The 19,120-nt window shown below is 44.9% G+C and overlaps 1 long non-coding RNA gene across 1 annotated transcript in view; it reads right to left on the reverse strand.

Moving 5' to 3' along the window:
* Window positions 1–18,742, reverse strand: part of LOC116971144 — a 30,654-nt gene extending 11,912 nt beyond the window's left edge. The window contains exons 1-2 of the long non-coding RNA XR_004411421.1: window positions 18,731–18,742; window positions 5,908–5,916 (exon numbers count right to left, since the gene is read on the reverse strand). This is a non-coding gene — a long non-coding RNA (uncharacterized LOC116971144). The remainder of the gene's footprint in view (window positions 1–5,907; window positions 5,917–18,730) is intronic.
* Between the last annotated feature and the right edge of the window lie 378 nt (window positions 18,743–19,120).

Genomic DNA, 19,120 nt, shown 5'->3' on the forward strand with positions numbered 1-19,120 from the left:
GTGTACTAGCATGGTGGCGTTGGCCAGCACGGTCTTAGACCCCTTGAAAGCTATCCCTGCCTCCTTGGACCAAACCAGGTCCTTAGGCTTGCCCGCCAGACATTGGAACAACGGCCGCATGATGGCGGCTGCTGACGTGACGAATCGGTGGTAGAAATTGACCATTCCGATTAATTCCTGCAGGCCCTTGACAGATAGTGGCCTCGGGAAGCGACGGATTGCGGTTGTGCGCCATGGCAGGTTATGCTGTGACCTAAAAAGGAGATGGAGCGCAATCCGAACTGGCATTTCACGGGGTTGATCACCAACCCGTGCTTACGCAGCCGTTCGAAGAGCAGGCGGAGGTGTTTAACATGTTCAGCCTGCGAGCTGCTGGCCACCAGAATATCATTGAGATAGATGAATATGAATGGCAAACCCCGCCCAACCTGATCCATTAATCTCTGGAACGTTTGAGCGGCATTCTTCAGGCCAAAAGGCATTCTTAGCCATTCGAAAAGGCCGAAAGGGTTGATGGTGGCCGTCTTAAGGACGTCGTCAGGATGGATTGGAATCTGATTATACCCGCGGACAAGATCAACCTTCGAGAAGAAGGCGGCACCCTCCAAATGAACCGAGAAATCTTGGATGTTCGGGACTGGGTACCGATCTGCCGTGGTTACCGCGTTTAGATGCCTGTAATCACCGCAAGGTCTCCAACCCCCGGACGCTTTGGGCACCATATGCAGAGGGGAAGCCCAAGGGCTATCCGACCGCCGGACAATTCCCATGTCTTCCATAAGCTGGAACTCGCCTCGTGCGATGCGCAGTTTATCGGGTGGGAAGCGGCGCGCGCTGGCGTGAACCAGTGGGCCCTTGGTGGGAATGTGGTGGACCACGCCATAACGGGGTGCAGCCCCATCGAACCGGGGTATGAGTAACCCCTGGGAATTCAGTGAGAAGGGCTGCGAAAGGTTGCTGGATCTCAGCTACCTCGTTGAGTTGCTGTTGCAGCGTGAACGGGTTGCGCGGCTAGGCAGGGCACAGGTCCGACACTGGAACCATTCGCCCGCCTCACACATCGACTAGCAGGGAGAACGCGCGCAAGAAATCGGCCCCCAATATGGGCTGGGCAACGTCAGCAACTGTGAACTTCCACCTGTACGGGAGGGAGTCGAAATTTAAGTCCAGGGTCCGCGTACCGTAAGTGCGAATGTCGCTCCCATTAACGGCCGAGATGACGGGTCCTACCTTACCGACGCGGGTATCTTGGGCGTTCGGCGGCAGGATGCTGGCAATGGCACCGGAGTCCACCAGGAAACGGTGGCCGGAGTGGCGATCACGGACGTAGAGGCGTTCATTTGGACCAATCGCGTTCGCCTCTATGGACGATCGGCCGAGGCATTTCCCTGAAACGAACAGGGGCTTCGGCATCTTCGGGCTTCCACACTGTAACGAAGATGGTAGTAGCACCAACGTCGTCGGCTGTACACCTCCGGCAGTGGCGATGCTTCTTCGGCGCTGGGCGGATCCTGACCTTCCTCTCGATGTCGTCTCGGTTGCACCCGCGCCGTGGCAGTGGGGCGGGTGAAAGAACAAACGTCCCGCCGTCTGTGGGTCCACAACTCCACGGCTCTCTCCGTGAGGTGCTGGGGATCGCTGAAATCGGCCCCGGCGAGCTTAAACGGACCTCGTCTGGCATCTGCTCCAAGAACACCTGTTCAAAAAGCAGACACGGGCAATGCCCGTTCATCAGGGCCAAGTATCTTCGCCATGATGGTGGATGGACGCCGACACTGTCATTGTGCAGGATCTTCACCGCCCTGTCTCTACAGCTGAGACCGAAGGCATGTAACAGCAGGGCCTTCAAACCTTCGTATTTTGCGATAGTCGGTGGGTCTCTAATATACGGCAACAGTCTTGGGGTACTGTCCTGTGGCAGAGCTCCTACCACATGGAAGTACATTGTGTCATCCACAATTATTCGATGCAGATGGAACTGTACCTCAACATGGGTGAACCACACCTGAGGTTGGTCTGGCCAAAAGGAAGGTAGCTTGAAGCCCGGTGAGCCCTGCCTCATGCCGGCCGATTCTGCGGGGACGTGGTCCTCCTGCATGATCTTCTTGTCTAACGACGGCTAGACAGGTCGGGGTCACCAATTTGGCGGATGCAAAGACAGCAACCAAGTTTTGTGAACTTATTTATTCAGACAATAGCTCCCTGGCTTACAGGTCTCTGCAAACACATCTGACCACAACGGTGGCCAGCAACATAACTGTGGCACAAAAGCGAAACCTCGCGAAAAAAACCGCAGCTTCCGGTAATGTGGCTTCCGAATGCTGGGTTCGATACCTGCGTGCGCCAGCAGGCGCCGCTACAATGTGTTAATTTGCCCGGCATCAATTGTTATCTTCAATTCTGACCTTTTGAGTATCCTTGATAGTAATTGCTCCATTAATGGTGGTCAATGGAGGTCAATGTTTCCCCCTCTACCCTCAAGCTCTGTGCTGAACAACTGGCACCAGCCTACACGGACATTTTCAAACAGTCCCTGCAAACCTGTACTGTCTCTGCCTGCTTCAAAGTGTCCACTATTGTTCCTGTACCCATAAAGCCAAGGATTACTGGTCTTAATGACTACAGGCCTGTCGCACTGACCTCTGTAATCATGGAGACTCTTGAAAGACGTGCTGGTCCACCTGAAAAATATGGACCCCCTGCAGTTTGCATACCGGGCCAATAGATCAGTGGATGACGCAGTCAACCTTGGCCTGCACTTCATCCTCCAGCACCTAGACCGCCAGGGGACCTAAGCAAGGATTTTGTTTGTGGATTATAGCTCTGCATTCAACACCATTGTGTCAGAGCTGCTACACTCCAAACTCTCCCAGTTGACTGTGCCTGAACCCCTCTGTCAATGGATCACCAACTTCCTGGCAGACAGGAAGCAGCATGTGAGGTGGGAAAGCACATCTCGGATCTGCTGACCTTCAGCATAGGAGCACAGCAAGGCTGCGTACTCTCCCCTCTCCTTTACTCTCTACACCAACGATTGTACCTCCACAGACTCCTCTGTCAAGCTTCTCAAGTTTGTGGACAACACAACCCTGATTGGACTGATCTGCCTATCTGACAGGAAGTGACACAACTGATGCCCTGGTGCCTTCGTAACAACCTGGAGCTCAATGCTTTTAAGACAGTGGAATTGATTGTAGACTTTAGGAGAGCTCCCCCTCCTCTCCCCCCACTCACCAGCAACAACACCACAGTCACATCTGTGGAGTCATTTAAGTTCCTTGGAACCATCATCTCCAAGGACCTTAAATGGGAGGCCACCATCGACTCCACAGACAAAAAGGCTCAACAAAAGATGTACTTCCGGCAGCAGCTGAGAAAACACAATTTGCCACAGGCAATGATAGTCCTGTTTTGTACTGCCATCATAGAGTCTGTCCTCACCTTCTCCATCATGGTCTGGTTTGGCTCAGCCACCAAGCATGACATCCAGAGGCTGCAGCGAATCGTTCGATCAGTCGAGGTTGTTGGCTGCAACCTTCCCTCCATTGATGAACTGTACACTGCAAGGGCCTGGAAGCGAGCAGGTAAGATCATCTCTGACCCCTCGCACCTTGGCCACAATCTCTTTGAATCACTTCCCTCGGGAAGGCGAATCCAGGCTGTCAAAGCTGCCACAGCCAGTCATAAACACTGCTTTTTTCAACGAGGAGTACCCCTACTCAACAACCAAAAGTCTGTAGCCTCCTTTTGCTCTGGTATTTTATTTCATTCTTCACATGTTTAAATTATAATGTTTTATTCTTAATTGTTTACTGTATGTTGTGTTGTTACTTGCGAGCAAAGCACCAAGGCAAATTCCTTGTATGTATACATACTTGGCTAATAAGATGTATTTATTCAATTCAATTCAATTCAATGCCTTTATTTATAATTGTATTTATACAATTCAATTCAATGCCTTCAGCTACTAAAGTCCGAAACTCTGGAATTATCCCCCTAAACCACTCTGGCTCCCTGCTGCTCTATCTTCCTTGTAGGATAGCACCGTAGTACAACAAGCAATGCTGCTACCTCACCATTCCAGAGACCTGTGCTCATGTTCGCAAGTTCTCCCTGTGATTGCAATCAACACCTCTCCTCCAAGGGTTCAGGTTTCCTCCCACAACCCCAAAACATGCTGATTGATAGGTTAATTTGCTCCTTCAAGTTGCTCCTGGTTGGATGGGGGAGGGGGAGGGGGTGGTAGGAGAATCAGGATGGATTTGAAGGGCATTTTCGAGAGAATAGGTAAATAATTGGGGGAATGGGACAGAACCTTGGAATTTCCTGGACTGCTAGCATCGATTCGATGAGCTGATTGGCCCCTGTGTTTTAAAAGAATATGAAAACATATAAAATGAAGTTGCTCCCTAAAATATTCCACTTTGAATCAGACTGGTTACCTGTCCTAATATCCATTTCCTTAGTTCATTATCAAATGTATTTCAACGATGACCCTTGTGATGCACATTCACTACTTATTAGATCATCCCTGCAGCAGTTTTCATAGGAAAATGATTCATTTCTTTAAAAGCAATGTGCAAACACATAAATAACACAACGCCCAATCTTACAATATGTACACCAGTTTAGAACAGTCAGCATACAGGTACATTTGAGAATACCACCACCTGTATGATCCCTTCAAAGATACACGTCATCCAGACTTGGAAATAACCATATAACCATATAACCATATAACAATTACAGCACGGAAACAGGCCATCTCGACCCTTCTAGTCCGTGCCGAACACATAATCTCCCCTAGTCCCATATACCTGCGCTCAGACCATAACCCTCCATTCCTTTCCCATCCATATAACTATCCAATTTATTTTTAAATGATAAAAACGAACCTGCCTCCACCACCTTCACTGGAAGCTCATTCCACACAGCTACCACTCTCTGAGTAAAGAAGTTCCCCCTCATGTTACCCCTAAACTTCAGTCCCTTAATTCTCAAGTCATGTCCCCTTGTTTGAATCTTCCCTACTCTCAGTGGGAAAAGCCTTTCCACGTCAACTCTGTCTATCCCTCTCATCATTTTAAAAACCTCTATCAAGTCCCCCCTTAACCTTCTGCGCTCCAAAGAATAAAGCCCTAACTTGTTCAACCTTTCTCTGTAACTTAGTTGCTGAAACCCAGGCAACATTCTAGTAAATCTCCTCTGTACTCTCTCTATTTTGTTGACATCCTTCCTATAATTAGGCGACCAAAATTGTACACCATACTCCAGAATTGGCCTCAATTTTAACATTACATCCCAACTTCTATACTCAATGCTCTGATTTATAAAGGCCAGCACACCAAAAGCTTTCTTTACCACCCTATCTACATGAGATTCCACTTTCAGGGAACTGTGCACAGTTATTCCCAGATCCCTCTGTTCACCTACATTCTTCAATTCCCTACCATTTACCATGTACGTCCTATTTTGATTTGTCCTGCCAAGATGTAGCACCTCACACTTATCAGCATTAAACTCCATCTGCCATCTTTCAGCCCACTCTTCCAACTGGCATAAATCTCTCTGTAGACTTTGAAACTCTACTTCATTACCCGTAACCCCACCTATCTTAGTATCATCTGCATACTTACTAATCCAATTTACCACGCCATCGTCCAGATCATTGATGTACATGACAAACAACAGTGGACCCAACACAGATCCCTGTGGCACCCCACTCGTCACTGGCCTCCAACCTGACAAACAACCATCCACCATTACTCTCTGGCATCTCCCATTCAGCCACTGTTGAATCCATCTTGCTACTCCACCATTAATACCCAACCATTGAACCTTCTTAACCAACCTTCCATGAGGAACCTTGTCAAAGGCCTTACTGAAGTCCATATACACAACATCCACTGCTTTACCCTCATCAATTTCCCGAGTAACATCTTCAAAAAATTCAAGAAGAATGACTTGGAAAATCCTAGAACATCCATCCAAACTATGGAAATGCCATCCCAACCAGGATAATGTATGTTTACTCAGTATTTGGTTTAACCTGGTGTGGAGAGAGCTAGCAACCTCGTCTTAAACAGATAGGATTTCTTATAAAAAGGACATTACTAACAGATTACTCTGTAATATTGCATTGCATTAGATTCGGCAATGATGAGGATATTTCAGAAAAGAAACATTAAACAAGGAACATTATGGACCAGAAGGTTTTGTACTGTGGAACATAATATGCAAAATATTCTTCAGGATCTTGGCAGGCCAAATGCATGGATAAACTTTCCCTCAGCTATGGTATCCAGAACCAGGGGTGACAGTTCTATTCAGGACAGATGTGAGAAAAAATGTATTTACTTAGAGGCTGTTGAAACTTTAGAGTTTACTGCTCAGGTTGGCCATAGGTGCAAGGTCAAGCAAAGATCGATATATTTTTGATTATTAAATAAATCAAGTGATCTGGAGTTAGGAGAGATGGTCTGGAGCCTCTGGTCCTGAAAAAATGTCTCTAAGATAAAAGGACAGGCGTGACCTTACAGGATGACTGAGCAGAGATAAGAGGGCGGAATGGTCAACTCCTGCCTCTATTTCATACGACCAATGCAATTTGTATCTACCCAGAGTACCTCAGGTGTTATGCAACCAACTCACCCAAATAGATATGAGCTGAGTTACATACTCAAATGTCAAAAACAAAGCATCCAGTTCAAATGTTCCTTGCTAAAATTGACGCTCCACACAAGTCTCTTCGCCCTCCCCTTCCACAATGATCTACACCCAACAGCATATTTTCAGTACCTTTTTCCTTTATTTATTTTCTGATTTCCGCTTAAATCCTCCTATAATATTCACAGAGCAGGCTCCAAGTTGCCAACAGCGTCTTGATAAGGATGTTCTCCTGAATTCTCCATTGGATTCTTTAGTTACTTCCTTATATTGGAGCTCTATAAATTTGGATCTTACACCAACCTTCTCTGCATCTATTTTATGAAACTTCCTTCATGAGGAACCTTCACTCCCTTCATAACCTCCATAAAATCATGCCTTAGCATTCCCTGGGAGGTAAAGCCTGGCTAAATCTCTCCCCTCTATGCTGGTGATTCATTTTTTTTCCAATGAATAATATGAACACAACTTTTGGGTAGTTTAGGTAGAGCTTTCTGACATGTGCGAGTGAAATTAGTTGAGTGAGTGATGTATAGTTCACTGCAGCATTATTAAACTAACAGATGTTTTATTTTTGCTACACAGAGGCATGCACCATGTCTATCAGTAATCTGCAGCGCCTGACTGATAGGCAAACCCAATTTTATCACTTGTCATTCTCCAGGTACAAGGTACCATTGATGGCACTCACAAATCTTTATGCATTTACCTAGAGGCAATGTTATTTCTTTTACCCCAACATGAGAGTTCTTGGTTCTTCACTGTTCATATTGTTTAAGGCCGAGAGCAAAAATCCTCTGCAAGTGAGTGCTTGTTTTCAACTGATTGCTCAATACTCACATTTAAGTACTGAGAACTGTATGTGTGGAAGGATAACATCAGGGGACAATGTTCACCTGCTCCAAATGTGGCAAAATCTTATAAGGACAGCAGTGAGGCAAAAATATAAGGGAGAGGATCTATGCACACTCCAAAGCACCACATTGAGGTTTCAAGATCAATTTCTTACATATTTCACTATTTTGCCATTAAAAAAGAAGTTCAGCAAAGCAAATGTTCAGAAATGAGATGAGAAGAAAGGTATATCCCTGCAATATGGTATATATTTCCCATATGATAAATGGGAAAGGAAAGAAAATTCCCCAACTTTGTATTATTTGGCATGATTTGCCTGGATAGCGTACAAAACAGTATTTCACTGTAGCCAGTACAGGTGGCAGCAACAAACCAATACTGAAAGATGCAGCAAAGTGTCATTCTCTTTCCCAGTATTTGTGCAAAGCAGATTTATTGGAAGAGTGCATTATGCAAATTTTTGAACTTTGAACTTTTGCTTTTAAAGATATGCTTGAATTTTTGTGGTGTGTTAATGTACTCTTCTGAGTTCTAGTGCACTTATGTATTAGATTTGCTTCATGGTTGGTGCAGACACGGTAGGCTGAAGGGCCTGTTCCTGTGCTGTACTGTTCTATGTTATTGGCTAGAAACAGTAGATAATCACATGAACTGAGGCTTCTATCCTGGATCAGGCAGTTACTTCAGACCGCTGCCAATGACAGGGTGTGCTTGGTCACTTTGGGGTTCCCTACCCTCTCACTGGCTACTGCCACTTCCTGTCGGCCTTCGCTTTGGCTGCTTCCCGCTCCACCACCTCCTCCTCCTGCTTCCCCACAGTCGTCAACATCTTCCAAGGTGCAGTATATCGCCGACTCTGGGAGAGAAGGAGGATGAGGCTGCAGTGGAGATGCCAGTAGACAGAGTGTATAGGAATCAACTGCTGATGCTGTTTCCTAAACCAAAGATAGACACAAAATGCTGGAGTAACTCAGCGGGACTTGCAGCATCTTTGGAGAGAGAATGGGTGATGTTTCGGGTCAAGACCCTTCATCACACAGAGTGACAGGAGAAGGATGAGGAGGCGGCAGTTGAGCAGGGAGCGGTAAAAATGGACAACAAGAAGAAGTGATAGCGGTGAGAAGGAGCCACACAGTGACCGAGCGTCTTGTTGTTGGCAGTGGTCTGAAGAAAGTGCTGCCCTCGAGGGCCACAACGTAAGCCATAACAACAGCTGCATCAAGTGGACTGTGCGGTGGGTGAAGAAGGGCTCGGCGGTGCACCTTCCGGAGGTGGCGTCCAAAGCCGGAGTTGTAAATGTCCGGGGAGGCAATGCAAGGCGAGGTTAGCGTAGGCACGTCCGTCAGCTAAAACCGAAATCCATTATAAAGGAGTCCATTAAAACAAGGGTTAACTTTATATACATATATCATACTTTTCAACTTATTAATACAAAGAAAATACATCAAACATAGAACAGTACAGAACAGGAAAGGTCCTTCGGCCCACAATATCAGTGCCAAATACAATACCAAGGTAAACTAATCTCCTTTGCCAGGACATGATCCATATCCCTCCATTCCCTGCATTTTATGTGTCTCAAATGCTGCTATTGTATCTGCTAAATAATATTAATCGGGGGATTTAAGAGGATCTTATTTTTTTATAGTAATATTTTGCGAACGCATTTGTATGAGTGTGTATCCTTAAGTCGGAGAGGGCCTGTATGAGACGTACGAAATAAAGGCAGAGGTAATATTTCCCTTGGATGAAATGTTTAGAACCTCTGGTTATAATCTCAGAATGAGGGGTCGGCCTTTCAGGACTGCAACGAGAAATTTCTCACCTAGGTGGTAACAAATCTTTGCAATTATCTCCCCTAGGGAGCATTATAGAGAGAGTGTGGAGGAAGGAACTGCAGATGCTGGTTTAAACCGAAGATAGACCCAAAACACTGGAGTAACTCAGCGGGACAGGCAGCATCTCTGGAGAGGAGGAATGGGTGACGTTTCAGGTCAAGACCCTTCTTCAGTCTGGTATTTTCAAGGTTTTTTTAATATAAAGGGAATCTGGGGAAATGTTGTTAGTGCAGGAAAGTGGCATTGAGGTAAAAGAACAACGATAAGCTTTTTGAATGGCAGAGCTTGGCATAAATGGCCAAATGGCCTTCTTCTATTTGTTACGTTCTTATGCAAAAAATATACAAGTATATTTAAATAATTTTAAAATACCGATTTAAAAAAATATTAATGATACATATAAATGTTAGAAATTAATTGAAATTAGAAACAATAAGAGAAAAGATAACAATTTTCCAGTTAGAGACAATGACCCCATTCATCTTATCGTCAACATCCATAAACTTTCATTAAACTTTTCACCAGTTCTGATGAAGGGTCAATGGCCTGAAACATTAACAGTGTTTCTTTCTGCATTGAAAGTGACTGACCTTCTGAATACTTTCAGAGTTTTCAGATTTCCAGTATCCGCAATTCTTTGCATTTTGTTTGTTGTAAGTTTGCCAGATTTGTACTCTAACTATGGAGCTAGGAGGTTACGTGTGGGGAAGTTTTAGAGAGAGATCTCACAGGCAATATTTATTTGTCAACTGCCAGTCAGTAGATTGCTGTTTCTGTACCTGTCATTAAAAGTCTGAAACTTCTTTGTGAGAAATTCATTTATTGTGAGATTCTGTCTGAATTCAGCAAAGCAATACAGTGCTACAGATTCAAACAAGTTGACACGTATAATCCCAATCATGCTTGTGTGAATAATTCCACTGAATAGTATCCGGACTTTCTTAGCACCCGGCTGTTTAAGCTGCTTTGTATTCAGTTTTGGTCACCCTGCTATAGGAAATATGTCATTTAGCTGGAAATGGTGCAGAGAAGACTTACGAGAAAGTTGCCCAGACTCGAGGGATTGAGCTATCGAGAAAATATGGGAAGGCTGGGACCTTATTCCTTAGAGCGCAGGAGGCTGAGGCTGATCTTATAGAAGTGTATAAAATCATGAGAGGAATAGGTAGGATGAATGCACTCTTCTTTTTCAAAGATAGTGGAATCAAGAACTATAGGGCAGAGGTTGGAGCGCAGAAGGTTAAGGGGGGACTTGATAGAGGTTTTTAAAATGATGAGAGGGATAGACAGAGTTGACGTGGAAAAGCTTTTCCCACTGAGAGTAGGGAAGATTCAAACAAGGGGACATGACTTGAGAATTAAGGGACTGAAGTTTAGGGGTAACATGAGGGGGAACTTCTTTACGCAGAGAGTGGTAGCTGTGTGGAATGAGCTTCCAGTGAAGGTGGTGGAGGCAGGTTCGTTTTTATCATTTAAAAATAAATTGGATAGTTATATGGATGGGAAAGGAATGGAGGGTTATGGTCTGAGCGCAGGTATATGGGACTAGGGGAGACTATGTGTTCGGCACGGACTAGAGGGGTTGAGATGGCCTGTTTCCGTGCTGTAATTGTTATATGGTTATATGGTTATAAGGTTGAAGATGAGAAGGGGAAGATTTAATAGGAATCTGAGGGGGCAACCTTTTCACACAGAGGATGAAGGGTATATGCAACCTACTGCCATATAAAGTAACTGAGGCATATACAATAACGCCATTTGAAATACATTTGGACAGATACATTGTTAAGAATGTTTGAGAGGGATATAGGCCTGGCAAGGGCAAATGGCACTAGCTTGGATGGGGCATCTTTGTCATCATGGATGAGTTGGGCCAAAAGCCATGTTTCTGTGATCTAGGAGTCAATGATTCCAATTAATTTCGTGGCACTCTAGGCCAGGCAACCAGTATCAATTTGCTGTTTCTGGGAGGTTTGCATTTTGAAGTTTTCAATTAACTTTCAAGTAAAACCTTCGTGGAAAGTGATTTTCAATTTGATTAGTACGGGTGCCAGGGGTTATGAGGAGAAGGCAGGAGAATGGGGTTGAGAGGGAAAGATAGATCAGCCATAGATAGACACAAAATGCTGGAATAATTCAGCGGGACAGGCAGCATCTCTGGAGTGAAGGAATGGATGACTTTTCGGGTTGAGACCTTACTTCAGCCATGATTAAATGGCGGTGTAGATTTGATGGGCCGAATGGCCTATTTCTGTTTAGGAAAGTACTGCAGATTCCAAAAACTATAAACAAAATCAGAAAATGTTGAAAATACTCAGTTATTTATAATACTCAAGTATTTATACAAAATACTTTAAGGCCAATTTATCTGGAGGCACACATGGGTTAAAATGCAAAATACCTTAGTCGAACAAGTTATACTGCAAACTACACCCACAAACTTAACACCGTTCAATAAGCTGTGCCAATAAAGCATGAAAACTAGTTCAGACTGTTTTAAAGACCATTAACTGGTTGCTAAATGATCCACCATACACTGGCATTTTTATAATTGTTCGTGCAATTTAGGTGTAAACCCCATTAAGCTTACTGCAAGAATCCTCCACCATAAAAACAAGCAGCTATTTTGATAGTAAATTATATGTTAATATTAAATTTACATTGCAGATTAGGTATTTGTATGGAGTGAACTTCTGACATTCTCTTTTCTGAATGTTCAGTCATTGAGCAGATCCATGGATAGATTTGTGAATATTCTGGGAATGGAGACGGTGTGAGAAGTGGAGTTTGCATTATCATCAGGAAATACCCGTCATCAACATCTTAGGAATCACCATTGACCAGAAACTTAAACTGGACTAGCCAGATAAACAAAATGGCTAACCAGCCAAACGTTGGGCATTATGTAAAAGGTGACTTACCCGCTGATTCCATACAGGGCCGGCGTTAAGCCGATTTGACCGATTGCTCCAAATTGGGCCCCGCGCCTAAGCGGGGCCCCGCACTAATGTTCAGTATTTCGTACGGAAATACGAATTCTCTTTGTTAAATAAAGATTTTTTTTAATTCGCCATCCGGATTTTTTTAAACGAACATGTATAACAACCGCTACACGGCCATCATACACAAACGATTTGTTAACTAGTGCTGTTAGCACTTCTTAACGGTAAGTACTTAACACCTTGTTATGCAATGTCATGAATCTGCATCTATCCGCATTCCTCAGTAAATGTTATAGTGTTTTGAACAAGTATTAATGACGCCGTGTTCCTTTGAATAAAATTCACGCGGCGTCATTAATACTTGTTTAAAACACAATTACATTTACTGAGGAATGTAGATCGATGACACGTTGAGAATTTCATTTAACTCACCATCATGAGTGAGGGCCCCAGACCGCGAGAAGGGGCTTCTTCCTGGTGTGCAGGTTTGTCATTCACCTACCGACCCACGTTGTGTCCAAAGATCTTATAGCGGATCTTTGGTTGTGTCTCTCTGTCTTTTGCTCACTCCCTCCCTCCCTCCCTCTTTCTCGCGCGCTCTCTCTCCCGCTCCCCATATTGTCTCTCTCTAGCTCTCCCACTCCCTCTCTATCACCCTGTCCCCTCAGCATTCCCGGAATCGTTGACGTTTTGCAGTAGACAAAAATGCTGGAGAAACCCAGCGGGTGAGGCATTCGCCTGGCCTGCTGAGTTCCTCCAGCACTCTGTGTTTTTTGTTTGGCTCTGAAGTTGAAGGTGGCTCAGCGGGACGGGCAGCGGCTCTGGGGAGAGGGTTGTGTTTCTGGTCGAGACCCTTCTTCAGACAATCACAAGTACTCTCATCGACGCGAGTTCAGTGCGGTCTGAAGAAGGGTCTTCTCTCCAGAGTCGCTGCGCTGTCTGTCCTGCTGAGTTACTCCAGCTTTATGTCTATCTTCAATTTCAGAGAATTACAATTTCTCACGGGGGGCTTATAACGTCTCTAAACCCCTCTGGGACCCTCTGAACACGTCTAAACCCCCTCTAGCCCCCCTATTTCCCTCTATTCCCCTCTAAACAATTGTAAACACACCTGAACCCACCTGAAGCCCTCTAAACATCTCTAAACCGTTTAAACCCCTCTAAACTAGGAGGCTGCAAGGTGACTTGGATAGGCTGGGTGAGTGGGCAAATGCATGGGAGATGCAGTATAATGTGGATAAATGTGAGGTTATCCACTTTGGTGGCAAAAACAGGAACGTAGACTATTATCTGAATTGTGGCCGATTAGGAAAAGGGGAGATGCAACGAAAAATGCTCACGGCAGACCAAACGTGTTAAACAGAAATTGGTCAGATATTGAGCTTTACACAGTGAGAAATCATGTGAAATAATCACTGAATTTAATTTTAAATGAATGTACCTGCATGTTATACTGTTTAGTTTGGAGATACCACCAGATAGTCTGGTTGATACAACCAGATTAGTTTGGAGATACAACCAGATTAGTTTGGAGATACAACCAGATTAGTTTGGAGATACAACCAGATAGTCCACTGAGTTCGCACCGACCAGCGATTTTTGTTACAGATTTGACAAATTTATTTGGCGGCCAATCAAACGCTGTCTCTAGGGGGGTTGCATCCAATCACCAACCAGCTTGCCTTAAAATTCCCGAAACTACACGAAATATAAACATACATAAATGTTTACTTTTCTAGAGTAGGGGCCCCGCCATCAGTTTTCTAATTGGGCCCCGCAATTCCTAGCACCGGCCCTGATTCCATACCAACTTTCGACTATCGGTATCAGTCTGCAGAATGGTTGATAGTTCTTTGTTTGCCTGCATAAGTGCAGTAGCAGCATCCAATACGCGTGATGCTATCTGGTACAGAGCCCACTTGATAGGCACCAGATCACCACTCTGAACTTTCACTCCCTCCACCCTCAGCACATTGTGACTGCAGCGTGTGCCACTGTAGTTACTCACTCAGCTTTGCTGACACCACCTCTTAAGACCAAAACCTCAAGCACTAAGGCCGGCACCACCTTCTCTGGGTTTTCATCCGGGTCGCACACCATCCTGACCTGACCATTGTCCTTCATCGCCTAAATCCCGGAGTGCTGTGAGAGTTCCTTCGCCAGAGGGGTTCCACAAACTCAAAAAGGCAGCTCACCATCATCCTCTGAAGGGCAGTTAGTGATGAAGTGCTGGCCTTGCCAGCAAATAATAATTAAAAGAGTGTTGAGTGTAAGGAATCACTCATGATTTTATTAAATGGCAGTTTCAGACTGTTCATTCCTGACACTTTTCCCTTCTGTGCCTAATGAAATGGGATTGAACACTGACAGCCTTAGGCTAAAGGAGTCTAGTTGCAACCCTGGCACTGTGTTTGCCCCAACACGAATTTCCAATCACATCACTTACATTTTCTAGGTTTGTTGCACTCCTCCAATTCTGAGCTTCTGTGCATCTCTTATTTTTATTTTGTTGCATTTGGCAGGCATACCTTCAACCTCCTAGACTCTGAGCTTGGGAGGTCCACCTCACTCCTTTCTGGATATCCATCTGTGTTGCCTGAAGATGTCTGGATCACTGGCTGACCAGGCCAGGAACAAAAGCTCAGCACAACCATCTTTACCTTTTCTCAGCACCTTCTTGCCCTTGTTCCAATGAGCAGAACTTTCCACACAGCTTTTGAAATGTTGTCCTTAACCATGGCTTTCTTTACCACAGATGTCAGGGTTCTAAACTGCATTTGCTATATTCCCTGTATAATTCCCCTCACTCCCTACTCTGGGACAAGGGCAAGGGCAAGTTTGAAAATTTAAGTAAAGACTCTGGAAATCTGAAGTTAAAAAACAGAAATTGCTGGAAAAACTCAGCAGGTGAGGAACAACAGTTAATGGTTCAAGTCAGGGCACCTTTATTAGAAGCAAAAAAAGTGAGAAATGAGGGAGAAGTTAGTCTAGGTAGCATAAAAGGTTAAGGAGGTCACAAGGAAAAGTTTCCTCATCCTCCACGTCATCAATATCCATGTTCAATTTAAGATCCTTTGTTATTTCAGCTACCTTCAGCAAGATTCCATCAGCAGGCACATCCTCCCCTCTCCTTCCAAAGGAACTCTTCCCTCTCCATTTCCCTAGTTCTTTCTTCCGACTACAACAACCACTTTCCGTCTCCTGGTACTTTTCCATAATATGATCTCTTCTGTACTGGTGGAACCAAAGATAGATTGGGTGACACTTTACAGAACACATCCAGATTCAGTCTGCAAGGATGACTGAGTAGCCCAGAACTTTAATTCTACATCTGATGCCTTTGTCTTTGACCTCTTGCACTGTTGCAATGAAGCCTAATACAAGCTTGATGATCAACACATTATCTTATGCAATGGCACTCTGTGGCCTTTGGAACTGAAAGTTGATTTCAACAATTTCAGGTAACCAACCTTTCCTGTTTGTATCAGAGATTCTGATGAAATGCTTTGAGAGGCTGGTGAAGAAACACATCTGCGCCTTCCTCCTTCGGAACATGGACCTGTTGCAGTTCGCATACCATCCGAACAGATCCACGGACGATGCGGTCTCCCAGGTCTTGCACACCGCTCTCTCCCATCTGGACAGCCAGAAGGGGGACTACGTGAGGATGCTGTTCATAGAATATAGTTCAGCCTTCAACACGATAGTCCCCACCAGACTGGCCGGGAAGCTAATGGAATTGGGGCTCAACACCTCCCTGTGTGCCTGGGTCCTGGACTTTCTCACCGCCAGGCCCCAGGTAGTCAAGATGGGAGGGAATACATCGAAGTCCCTCACCCTGAGCACAGGATCGCCCCAGGGTTGCGTCCTCAGCCCCCTATTGTACTCCCTGTACACACATGACTGTGTGACTAGGTTCAGCTCCAACTCAATAATTAAGTTTGCTGATGACACTGTGGTGGTGGGCCAGATCTCAGACAACGACAAGAAGGTCTACCGGGAGGAGGTGGCTGGTCTAGCACTCTGGTGCCAGGATAACAGCCTCCTCTTGAACATCAAAAAAAACGAAGGAGCTGATCATGGACTTTAGGAGGGCACATCATCCGAGGACGTACACTCCATTGAGGATAAATGGGGATCCTGTGGATAGGGTGAACTGTTTTAAATATCTGGGAGTCCACATCTCCGAGGATATGACATGGGCATCACACGCCTCAGCACTCGTGAGTAAGGCAAGGCAGCGCCTTTACCACCTCAGGCAATTGAGGAAATTCAGAGTGTCTCCGAGGATCCTCCAGTGCTTCTACGCAGCGGCGGTGGAAAGCATCTTGTCCGGGAACATTACCATCTAGTTTGGGAATTGCTCTGCCAAGGACAAGAAGGCTCTGCAGAGAGTAGTGCGTTCGGCCGAACGCACTATGGGAAGTTCACTTGCCCCCCTGCAGGAACTATACATCAGGAGGTGCAACTCCAGAGCCAACAATATCATGAGAGACCCCTTCCACCCCTGCAACGGACTGTTCCAGCTGCTACGGTCAGGCAAACGCCTCCGTTGCCATGCGGTGAGAACGGAGAGGTTGAGAAGGAGTTTCTTCCCAGAGGCCATTCGGACTGTAAACGCCTATCTCACCAGGGACTAACTCTACTGAACGTTTTTCCTTCCATTATTTATTATGTAAAAGAATATGTGTGTTATGATTGTGTTTATAGTTTGTTTGGTTGTTTGGTTGTTTGGCTTTTGCACAAAAGTCTGCGAGCATTGCCACTTTCATTTCACTGCACATCTCGTATGTGTATGTGACAAATAAACTTGACTTGACTTGACTTGACTTGACTTGACTTGACTTGACGATGTAAGATCATTCACCTGTAACTGTAGCTCAGTCTTTCTGTCTCCACAGGTGTTATTATTCTAACTATTGATGTAATAAATCAAATAAAGATGTTTATTAGAGTTAACAAAAGAAAACAAAAATAGGAAGTTCCAAGGTTAGATTGTGCAATGCAGATTGATTAGAACTTATAATTAATAAACTGAACAATGTAAAGTCAACCTAGATAATGCATGCCAGGGCTAGCAGTCGGGCAGTGATAGGGAAATGGAAATTTAGGAAACCAAAGGAGGCTATTCAATTCACCAAATCATTGCCACATGCCAATTTGGCCCATTGTCTTTTAGATTGCAGCAGTTCAAGTGCTCATCCAATAAACATGGTGAGGATCTCAGACTCCACTACCTTTTCGGGCATTGAGTTCCTAACCCGCAGCACATTCCAGGTAAACATATTCTGCCCCAACTCCCCACTCGTGTTTCTATCAGTTACCTGAAATGTATATTCTTAGTTATAGACTTATCCACTAACTGCAAGGATATGCAAGTTCTCCAGCCAGTCCACTCAATCTGGACATGATCAGTTGAGTAAGAGGACATGACCATTTAGAAAAGTAGCAGATACAATTCCACAGACAAGTACCTTCTGCATCGCGCTTGGATAGATTTTGGCCCAGAGAACACGGAGCTGAGTTTAACCTGTGAGTAAGGCTTTTCATTATACTTGCGGAGACAAAGTGTCCCCATGAAACCTTTTTAAGTCATGTGGCTTCGATTGATAAGCCTGGTTTCTGTAGATTTCAGCCAGCAGGATATAAATAGAAAAGGGAAGTCATGAAAGGGTTAAAAGTGGAGGCTGCCCCTTGAACAGGAACAATTCCGAAACATTTTAACATTCTCTAAGACTTAGAATTGAACCTTGCATTGGGGATTATGTAAGAAGAGAAACTAATTGCATTTACTTGTTAAAGCTCTGCTAAGAGTAAATGGGTCTGTGTTTTGTCTTGTTTGTTGAATAGATGTTTTTAGGGATTAACCTGTGTGCAGAGTCAAAGACGTTGCAGCCTTCAGGAAGTTCTCCAGTCAGGAAGAACGTTATTCAAAAATCACCATGTAATCTGAAAACATTATTTAAATCTGATTAAACTTTTGGAAATAATGTACTGGCTAAATTTGTGGTTTAACAAAGTGGTGAGAAGTTTAAAAACACATTGTAAAAAGGTTTGATCCACAAAATCTGGGGGAGTTGCGAGCGAGGCGTGATTATCGCGGGGACCCGCGGCCCGCACACCAAGGACCCGCCCGGTAGGTCCGATGAGCCTACCATGGACAGAGGACCCGCATCGCAGACTGGAACCCACCCAGAAGGGCCAGCTTCTGTGCTCTTCTTCAAATGGTGCCATGAGTTAAAGTCCACTAGAGAGATCAGGTGTGACCTCTGTTGTGACGCCACTGGAAGACACGCCTGCTCTCCTGCCTATTAGCACAAGGACACCCACTGCAGAGAGAGGCAAGATTCCCATACAGAATTGAGCTGACGAAAACGGTTGCAGAAACTGGAAATTTTTGCTGGAAGTTATTCTCCTGCTCAGATACACAGCTTCATCATTGGTTTTCCTACAGGACATAGAATCGCTAGTATCCCACTTTTGCATTCGCACCCAGCAAATTGGGGCCAATGTACAGAAAGCAATTAACCTGCAAACATCTTTGGGATGTGGGAGGGGGCTGGAACACCCAGAGGAAGCCCGTATGGTCACAGGGAGAACGTGCAAACTCCACAGATACAGCACCCATAGTCAGAATCAAACTCGGGTCTCTGGCATGGTGAGGCAGCAGCTCTACCAGCTGCACCACTGTGCCGCCCTTGGTTTAATTGGCTGCTATAAACTGTATTGCATATAGGTTAGCGGCTAAAAGTTTCAAAAGAACATTGATGGGGAAGTGTGAAAGAAAATTATATCGGGATGGGGAATGGGACAAATGGG

Source organism: Amblyraja radiata, chromosome 3 (assembly GCF_010909765.2).
Source record: "Amblyraja radiata isolate CabotCenter1 chromosome 3, sAmbRad1.1.pri, whole genome shotgun sequence".
Classification (NCBI taxonomy): Eukaryota; Metazoa; Chordata; class Chondrichthyes; order Rajiformes; family Rajidae; genus Amblyraja; species Amblyraja radiata.